The sequence below is a fragment of the Vulpes vulpes genome, chromosome 8 (genome assembly GCF_048418805.1).
Source record: "Vulpes vulpes isolate BD-2025 chromosome 8, VulVul3, whole genome shotgun sequence".
NCBI lineage: Eukaryota > Metazoa > Chordata > Mammalia > Carnivora > Canidae > Vulpes > Vulpes vulpes.
The window spans coordinates 17,348,777-17,359,388 of record NC_132787.1 but is presented as its reverse complement, the minus strand read 5'-3'; the positions used below and the strand labels follow the sequence as shown (position 1 = coordinate 17,359,388).

Below are 10,612 nucleotides of genomic sequence, written 5' to 3'. Positions count from 1 at the left end.
TTCTCCCTCTGCCTGTGTCTCTGCCTCTCTCTGTATCTCTCATGAATAAATAAGTAAAATCTTTAAAAAAAAAAAAAATAAAATAAATGTTACAAAATACTTAGTGTCCCGAAGGCAAAGGAAGGTCTAGGAAAGAGGAGAGGAACTCCCTTGAGATAGCGCCTTCACTAAGAGAAAGCAATTCAAAAGCTTGAGTTCTAATGATCCCAAAGGGATGAGGAATTTGGGGCTGAAGGGTGAGAGAACAGACGTGAAAGCTATTGAAAGTTTGGCAGCCCAATTCAATTAGCAATAATTGCACCTTGGATAAGCCTCATTGGCTACCATACTGCCACTGCGCAAAGCTTAACAGCCCAATTCAAAGCTTGAGAAACACAGGTATGTTGAGAATGCCCCAAAAAGAATTTCTGCAAAGGCGGGAGTGGGGGGTGGGGGAGTTGTGTGTGCAGATGAGTCTTTTAGAGTAAAAAAGTCAATAACTCGCTGTTGGAAAACGTTAAGAGAAAGTTAAGGATATAGGTAGACTGCAGATTTTCTCAGTGGAAGTTCCTCATCTGAACCCCTAACACAATTGGAGCGACTTTTCCTGATTCTCACAAGAGTGGTAAGTCTAGAATCTGAGACAGGTGGCCCTCTTCTGACACAACAGGAAGAAGCTGCAGTTGAAGAACCTGATCCAGCAGATCCATAGGGCACTGGGGCTTAATTGTTGAGAAAGGCTCAAAAGCTAGTAAGAGTAACAGAAAACAAACGTTAGAGCCTAACACTTACAAATGGAAATCTCACCTCGTGGAGGTTCAAGCCTCACCGAGCCAAAGTGGTATGATTCTGGACGTGGGAGGAAGCCGTTCTCGACTCTGATATCCTGTGATTCTGTGTTCAGGGCCAGTGTGCTCTCAGCGGTTCATTACAGTGACTACACTCACTCACCTGAGCTGGGGCACCTGGCTGCCATTACTTCAGGATCCCACCACCCCGTTACTATCAGTGAGCCCAGTTCTGGAACAGCATCTCCTACCATCAACCCTGGCCCTCAGAGTTCTAGAGAGGAGCTACAAGAGATATTTGGTGAGGGAAAGGATGAGATTGCTGGTATTTAAGGGTACAAATGTGTAAGGAGTAGTGAAGAGGCCATAGGGATCTAAAGCACAGTATATGAATATAGGTAATAGGACCTAACTAGAATTACATCAATATGACAAATACTGCTACAACAGCAATCATATAACAACATATAAGTGCATCAGAGTAACATGCTGTACACCTTAAACTTACACAAGTTACATGTCAAATTTACTCAATAAAAAATAAAAATTTCAAAAATAAGTAAATAATTTTTTTAAACAATTTTATTTACTCATGAGAGAGCCAGAGGGAGAAGCAGGCTCCATGCAGGGAGTCCAATGCAGGATTTGATCCTGGGACTCCAGGATCACACCCTGGGTTGAAGGCAGGCACTAAACTTCTGAGCCACCCAGGGATACTCCTTTTTTTGTTTTGTTGTAAAGGAGTTTCTCAAGCAGCCCTGGTGGCTCAGCGGTTTAGCGCCTGCCTTTGGCTTAGGGCGTGATCCTGGAGACCCAGGATGGAATCCCACGTCGGGCTCCTGCTTCTCCCTCTGCCTGTGTCTCTGCCTCTCTCTCTCTCTCTCTCTCTCATGAATAAATAAATAAAATTTAAAAACTTTAAAAAGGAGTTTCTCAGTGATGCTGTTACCTTCTTACCAGGCCATGCTTTATCCCAGGGTAAATGGAGCATCCTCTGGACCCCACAGAACACAGTGACTGGATGGTTTTCTAGTCTATATAGTATATGCAATCTAGCAACCCCACTTCTCTGGGGGTGCTAGAACATTATGGTTCCATCTGCCATGGCAGTTCTAGTTCTACCTCACTGAATGTGGGCTAATACTCGCCCCCCCCCCCCCCCCCCCCGTTCTGAGGCAAACTTACAGTATATTAGCGCCATCTCCTGGAGTCCTTGTCAAAGTGTAAATCCTGTACCAGGAGAGCATGCTCTCCTATAAACCAACTCTCCCTCTTCCAAAGTTATATTCTCTGCACCCTCAGGATCCAGTCCCATACATATACTCCCACTTCTTTTTTTTTTTTTTTTAAGATTTTATTTATTTATTTATTCATGAGAGACACAGGGAGAGAGAGAGAGGCACAGACACAGGCAGAGGGAGAGGCAGGTTCCATGCAGGGAGCCCGATGTGGGACTCCAGGATCACGGCCTGAGCAGGAGGCGGCGCTAAACCGCTGAGCCACCCCAGGATCAAGAGTCAGACCCTTAATTTACTGAGCTACCCAGACATCCCGATACTAGTCTTTTTTTTTTTTTTTTTTTTTAAGATTTTATTTATTTATTTAAGAGAGTGCACAAGTAGGCGGAGAGGAGAGGGAGAAGCAGCCTCCCAGGGAACCTGATGTGGGGCTCAATCCCAGGATTCTGGGATCATCATGTAAGCTGAAGGCAGATGCCCAACCAACTAAGCCACCAGGAGCCACTAGTACCACTAGTACTAGCCCCTGGTACTAGTCTTTAAAGAAGAAGGAGTGCAGGGCATCTGGGTGGCTCAGTTGGTTAAGTGTGGGACTCTTGGTTTCAGCTCAGATCATGATCTAGGGTCATGGGATCCAGCAACATTGTTGGGCTCTGTGCTCAGCAGGGAGTCTGCTTGAGATTCTCTCTTTGCCCCTCCCCCCGGCACCCCACCCCCACTCACAAGTTCTCTTTCTCTCAAATAAATAAATGTTTAAAAAATAGAAGGAGAAAAAAGGAGGAAGGAATGGGTCCTGTCTGCAGGCCCAGAGGGTCCCAGGGAATCTTAGGATCCAAGATTTTGTAGTGCATCGACCCAGATGTCGCCATCCAATTTCTCACTTCTTCCGAACCAGGGCCTTGGCCTGGAAACAGCATTCTGTAGAATGCTGAGAATTCAACATTCTGTAGAACTTTGCTACTTTTATTTCTAAGTCTCCAGCTTTACTGCTCCCAGGCTGCAGGAGCTGGAATCTATTTGTATACAATCAAAGCAGCACTCTGGCTTCACATTTCTCATTATATTGGCGAGTAATCATCCTAGCCTTTCATTGTCCCTCTCCAACACATCGATGGCTCCAAGTAACCATCATCTAACTCCAAAATTCTTAATTTTCCTCTGAACCCCTCAAATCCCTGGGACATTGCACCTTTTGTGTCCCATCAAAAGCCTATCCCAGTTCTCACCCGTACAAGTTTTAACACCTGCCCTGGAACTGCATGTCTGTGTCGTCCCTACTACCAGTAAGGGAAACTATTACATTCAGCTGGGTCCTGAAACAAAATCCCATTTTAGAGACAGGTCCTTAGGATCAGCTGTCACAGGCTGGATTTTTTTCCGGGAAACAGACTCTAAGACACTGAGGTTTCCATGCAGAGGTTATCAGAGAGATCTTGCAGAAATAGCACCTATGAGCAGTAAAGGAAGAAAAACCCAGCAGACAAAAGAGTTAAACTGTAGCAAGGCTCAGGGGAGGTCTCAGCGGATCCCATGCGGAGCTGTGAAGCTGGCATAGCTCTAACAAGATACCCACACTGAGGCAGGGTGGACAAGTCGTTGTCGGCCCTGCCACACAAAGACTTGTCCGCCCATGAACCAATCATCAGATCTGCATGGTCCCAGGGTGGGGTTGGGGGGCAGTGGGCAGGTATCGCATAACCTTGGGTGAAGTGTCTTTCTTTGGCTGAGGACAATTCCAGAAAGCAATCCAGCTGATCAATCATCAGCCAATGACCAATGACCACACCCCGCCAAACCCTGGAACTGGAGGAGTGAGTACCTCAGTCCTAAAGGGAATCAGCATCCACAACGCTCTGCAACACTGGACATGTCACTTACTTTGCTGAGACTGCTCCCTGGCCTGCACAATAAGAGAATAATACCAACCTCACAAGATAACCTAAAGAGGGCAGCCCGGGGGGCTCAGTGGTTTAGCGACGCCTTCAGCCTAGGGTGTGATCCTGCAGACCCGGGATCAAATCCCATGTCAGGCTCCCTGCATGGCGCCTGCTTCTCCCTCTGCCTGTGTATCCGCCTCTCTCTCTCTCTCTCTCTGTGTCTCTCATGAATAATAATAAAAAAAAAGATATCCAAAAGAGCAAATGAAAAAAACAAGTGCAAGCAATTTGTAAACTGTTAAGGTTATGCTCCTAAGCCTGGATTGTGTGGCAATCTCATCAGCATCTTGCTGTTACACCCCACACTCAATTCTCATCACAAGACCAGTTGGAATTTTACTTTTGTGCCAAGATTTATCTTTCAAGTCAATTTTATTCTCTAAAAAGTTGCAGTTATGGTGTTGACATATAGCTAATTTATTACATGTGTCTTTAGATTGTTTTTCACTGTAAATTACTTCCAAAATAGGTCCTATAATAAGAAAAAAATTTATTAGTCTACTATCTGGGTCTCTATAAAGAATAAAATTCAAGAATTTGTAGTTGTTAAAAATTGAAAGCTACTCTTTAAAAACTTACCAGTTTTTAACTTACCCTCTGCCTTTGGCTCAGGGAGTGATCCTGGAGTCCCGGGATTGAATCCCACATCGAGCTCCCTGTGTAGAGCCTGCTTCTCCCTCTGCCTGTGCCTCTGCCTCTCTCTCTCTCTCTGTCTCTCATGAATAAATAGATAAAAGTAAATAAGTAAGTAAGTAAATAAATAAATAAATAAATAAATAAAATTTCAAAGAAGATTCAGAAACGAACCATTCAATTTTAAATAATTCTCACTAGAGGGAGCTAGTTACAAATAAATACTTTCACACATTGCCTCAATTTCTGAGCTTAAACATATTTCGGACATGTGTATCCTAATTTTAGACATGCATACACTAAATTTGCTCAATGTGAGCATATTTTTAAAATTCAAAGATTATTTCAATTGAAGATAGATTAGACCTTACACAAAATTCTAACTGAACTTAACAGATCTCCTTTTACCTTTTACTTCTTTCCTAACATTTTATTTTATTATTATTTTTTAAAACTTTTATTTATTTGTGAAAGACAGAAGCAGAGACACAGGCAGAGGGAGAAGCAGGCTCCATGCAGGGAGCCCGACGTGGGACTCAATCCCAGTACTCCAGGATCACACCCTGGGCCAAAGGCAGGTGCTAAACTGCTGAGCCACCTGGGGATTCCCTAATCTTTGAATTTTAAAAACATGCTCACATTGAGCACATTGGGATCCCCTGGATCCTGTTTTGAGATGGTTAACAACAAGGCCTTCAGGTCCATGTTAAATGTTTGCTTTGTAGAAAAAGCCAATTGACCCTAGCCTCTAACTCATTATGAAAAGTGGAAAGTACTTGCTGGGGTACAAGTAGATTCTGAAAATGACATGGCAAAGTGAAACAGGTCCTCCTCACCAACAACTGCCCGTGTTGGCCAAGACTGGTGTCCACACTACAGTGGCAATAATACTGAATTGGGCACAGCATGTGGGAAGCACTACAGAGGATGCACACTGACTATTAAGGATCCAGGTGATTCTGATCTCATTAGAAGCATGCCAGAACAGACCGGTGAAAAGTAAATCTCAGGGGATCCCTGGGTGGCGCAGCGGTTTGGCGCCTGCCTTTGGCCCAGGGCGCGATCCTGGAGACCCGGGATCGAATCCCACATCGGGCTCCCGGTGCATGGAGCCTGCTTCTCCCTCTGCCTATGTCTCTGCCTCTCTCTCTCTCTCTCTGTGACTATCATAAATAAATAAAGATTTAAAAAAAAAAAAGAAAAGTAAATCTCACAAAACTTTTTAATAAATTGACCAGAGCTTGTTTAAAAAAAAAAAAAAAAGTTCTCACAATCATCTGTCCACAAGACAGCCAGTGATAGATCCAAGGTCCTCACTCCTGGTTTCATTGCTCTGTCGGGGGCTCCAAGTCCATGACCCAAACCTCTACTAAGAGGGGGTAGGCTGGGGCTCAGAAATACACGGACCACCAGAAGAGGTGGGACTTTTCCCTGGAGACTGCAAAGAAGTTAGACACACTCTCCCGCTTGTGAATGAGGCTAGCCCATCACTCTTTTTTCCATGGTGATTTCTTTGGGACTCATCTCCCTTTGGATTTATATCAAGGACTCAGTGGGGTCAGGACTCAGGGGACATGATACAGGAACTAAGCATGTAAGGGTTGAGCTATTTTGTCGATTTTGCTAGCTTTTCCCTCAGTAGAACAGTAATCTTTCCCAGTCCTAAAACCATGATTCAGCCTTACAGAAAAAGAAGCAAAGCACAGATTAATGCCCTAGGCTGTGGCCTTAATCTCAAGGAGCCCAGTTCCTGTGATTCCCCCCTCGCTCCCCCCCCCTCACTCCCAACCCCACCCCCGCGACTTCACAGGTTGCTACAGTAACTGGCTGCAGTGGATCAAGAAGAAAAGCCCAGAGCAGCAATAAGCCCTGGATGTTCATCATCCAGGATGGCCACTGTGAAGGCCTGAGGGCTCAGCAACTGGGGTCATAGCTGCTTTTCTCCCAGATGATGATAATTATCTGGCTCCTCCTTCCCACCTGTATCTTTCTATCATTTGTGTGCCCTGGACAAATGAAACTGCTGTTTCAGTTACATTTCTGCCTTTGAGCCACAGATCCAAGATATTAGCTGTGGCACAAATTGGCTGATGTCAAAGATTCCTTTTCCTGAATCTTTTACTTTACACAATGTTTGGTTTTTTTTAAATTTTATTTATTTATTCATGAGAGACACACACAGAGAGAGGCAGAGACACAGGCAGACGTAGAAGCAGGCTGGCTCCGTGCCAGGGAGCCCGACGCGGGACTCGATCCCAGATTCCCAGGACCATACCCCAGACCAAAGGCGGCGCTAAAAGGCTTAGCCACCTGGGCTGCCCTGCCCAAAGTTAAATAGCATAAAACAGATATCCTCAAAATCATTTGGTTTAGTCTGGGACATACGGAAGTAGCATCAAATATGTGAACTAAACGACTCAAAAACAATGGCTTCTATTGGTTTTCCCAAAATTCTTCTCTGGCATAATTTTGAAACTATCTTTGAGAGAAGAATAGAACAAAAAGAGTTGTGCCACTTTTTAAAAGTGAAAAGAGAGAGAAGTGATTTGCTTAGTTGGGACTTCATTTTTTTTTTAAGTAAAATAATATTGAGTCAAAGAAAAGGATAAATATAATATTAAGCTATTTGCAAAATAATAAAAGTGAGAATAATACATAGAAAACTTAGTTTAGGAGTTGTAACTGAGCTATCCTCAGTGGTAAATGACCTTAAACTTGAAATGCTTTCTTTCTTAAAAAAAAAAAAAAAAATGTAAAACAAAACAAAACAAAACAAAAATGTATTCAACTCCTAAAATTAGAGTAGTTAATGTAAAGAAAATAGAATTAGGGGATCCCTGGGTGGCTCAGCAGTTTAGTGCCTGCCTTTGGCCCAGGGGGCGATCCTGGAGTCCCGGGATCAAGTCCCACGTCGGGCTCCCGGCGTGGAGCCTACTTCTCCCTCCTCCTATGTCTCTGCCTCTCTCTCTCTCTCTCTCTCTCTCTCTATGTCTATCATAAATGAATAAATAAATCTTTAAAAAAATAAAGAAAATAGAATTAAAAGAAAATAAAACCAGTAAAATGGACATATCCAGTAGGTTTTGGGGAGGAAAGAAAACAAACAAAATAAACATTTCCTGCCAAATTCAATATGCACACACAAAGGAGAGAAAAACATAAATAAATTAATAAATGAGCAATATACTAGAAATATTTAATTACGAAATAATGAACATCAGTATATGCAGATAAACATCAATCTCAGTATTGATCGAATACTGATGGAATGATTAATAGAAAAATTGCAACGCCCAGAATTGACTCAAAAGTTGACAACCTGAAACATAACTGAGATATTATTTAAGTTATCCGAGGAATGGCAACAGGAGCTTTCCAAGCTCAGTTAGTTTTGCAGTGGTATTTTACTTTCCATAGTTTGACAAACTGGCACAAAAATATGAAAGCTAATTTACTGGCCAAACTTTGTTTATGCAGCAGAAGTCATTTACATCCCTAGGTTTGAATCATATCATGACCCCTTTCTTCCATTTACTCATGGAAGTCTGGGACGCTTAACCAGGCTGCTAAAACACTTCATTGCACTTTTCATTTCTGTTACTCTTAGAATGTTAAAATGTTTTTTCTGGCCAGCTCCACAGACTTCTGATCTTTATGAAATTTTGCCTTCTTTCATTCTCTCAGGTGAGGGGCCACCCAACTCTTCAACATTTTTTTTTTTAAGATTTTATTTATTTATTCATGAGAAAGAGAGGCAGAGACACAGGCAGAGAGAAGCAGGCTCCATGCAGGGACTCCAGTTTCACGCCCTGGGCCGAAGGGAGGTGCTCAACCGGTGAGCCACCCAGATATCCTCAAGACAAGAAGAGTTTTTCACTTAAACAAAATAGTACAGAAACAGGCACTAGACTTTGATACAAAATTATAAATTTCAACGAATTGAAGATCCAAGTATAAAAAAAAACAAAAACTCGGGATGCCTGGATGGCTCAGCGGTTGATCATCTGCCCTTGGCTCAGGTCTTGATCCCGGAATCCGGGATTGAGTCCCCCATCAGGCCTGCTTCTCCATCTGCCTGTGTCTCTGCTTCTCTCTCTCTCTCTCTTTCTGTGTGTCTCTCATGAATAAATAAATTAAATCTTAAAAAAAAAAACCAAAACTATAACATGAACTCTTTTACTCTTTACTTTAAATAGGAAAGGACTTTCTAAACTTAAACACAAAAGAAAATATTACATTCCGTTTGACTGCATAATAATTTTAAACATCTGTGGATCATTTAATATAAAACCAAAGAGCAGGGCAGCCCGGGTGGCTCAGCGGTTTAGTGCCAACTTTAGCCAAGGGTGTGATCCTGGAGACCGGGGATCGAGTCCCACATCAGGCTCCCTGCATGGAGCCTGCTTCTCACTCTGCCTGTGTCTCTGCCTTTCTCTCTGTGTCTCTCATGAATAAATAAATAAAATATTTTTAAATAAAAATAAAACCAAAGAGCAACAGTTGAAAAATGTAACAATTTAAATGATTAATGTCCTGGGACACTTGAGTGGCTCAGCGGTTAAGTATCTGCCTTCGACTCAGGATGTGATCCCGGAGTCCTGGGATCAAGTCCTGTATCAGGTTCCTTGCATGGAGCCTGCTTCTCCCTCTGCCTGTGTCTCTCTGCCTCTCTCTCTCTCTCTGTGTGTCTCTTGTGAATAAATAAATAAAATATTTTTTAAAATGATTAATACCCTTTATATATAAAGAGTTCATACAAATTACTAAGAAAAACATTAAGATCCCAATAAGAGATTAAACAAATTATATATTAAAGAGAATTCCCAGAAAATACAAGTGGAAAAGAAATATGAAAAATTAACATAGCACACCACCAAGAGTGAATTCTAATGTAAACTATAGACTTTGAGTGATCATGATTTATCAATGTAGATTCACCAGTTGTAAAAAATGTACCACTCTGTTGAGAGATGCTGATAGTGGGGGAAGCTGTGTATTTGTGGGGATCTCTGTATCTCCCTCTGTTTTGCTGTGAACCTAAAACTGCTCCAAAAAATAGGCCAAAGAAAGACTATAAGAAAAAAATATTAACCTCACTAGAGATCAAATAAAAGCAAAAACTTTAAGTGGCAAAATGCCCACTTTTTCCTCTGAAATTACAAAGATTACAAAATTGAACAGTCAATGGTGATGAAGGTATAATAATACAAGCACCCTTACATAGTTCTTTTTTTTTTTTTTCCCTCATAGTTCTGATGAGAATTAATCAATATAACATTTCTGGAAAGCCATGTAACACTATTAAGCATGTTTAAATGTTCTACCTTTTAATCCAGTTTGTCTATATATTACTGCTGAATATATATATGTCTATATATCACTGCTGAATTATATGTCATTATATCACTGCTGAATAACAAAGTACCCCCAAATTTAGCATCTTATAGCACATTTTTATTGAGATATATTTGACATATAATATTGCATAAATTTAAGATGTACAACATGTAAATTTGATACATTTATACATTGTAATGTGATTACCATTGTAGTAATAATTAGCACCTGTATCACGTTCCATAATTATTTCTTTTTAGTGGTTGAAATAACTAAATTCTAGTCTCTTAGCAGGTTTGAGGATTCTAACATAGTATTGCTATCTATATTCACTATAGACAATAACGTTTATCTTACATAGTTTCTGCAGGTCAGGAATCTGGGAGTAACTTGGGCTAGATGGTTCTGGCTGAGGGTTTTCCAAGCTGTTGGTCAAGGCTTCAGTTACCTGAAGGCTTGACTGAGGCCGAAAGATCTTCCCCCAGGACACTTCATTCACATAGCAGTTGGCAAGTGCCTCAATTCCTTACCACATGGACCTCTCCATGGAGATACTAAAGCATTTTCACATGTCAGCTTTCTGCTTCCAGTGTGAGTGATCCCATAGAGAAAGAAAAAAGAATCCACAGTGATTTTTGTGACCGAGCCTCAGAAGTCACCTTTCACTCACTGTGTTTGCAGTATCCTATTGCTTAAACAA

General features: G+C 41.7%; 1 pseudogene; it reads right to left on the bottom strand.

Annotated features, from left to right (window-relative positions):
- Nucleotides 1–278: 278 nt before the first annotated feature.
- LOC112921269 (U4 spliceosomal RNA) lies at nucleotides 279–346 on the bottom strand (annotated as a pseudogene).
- Between the last annotated feature and the right edge of the window lie 10,266 nt (nucleotides 347–10,612).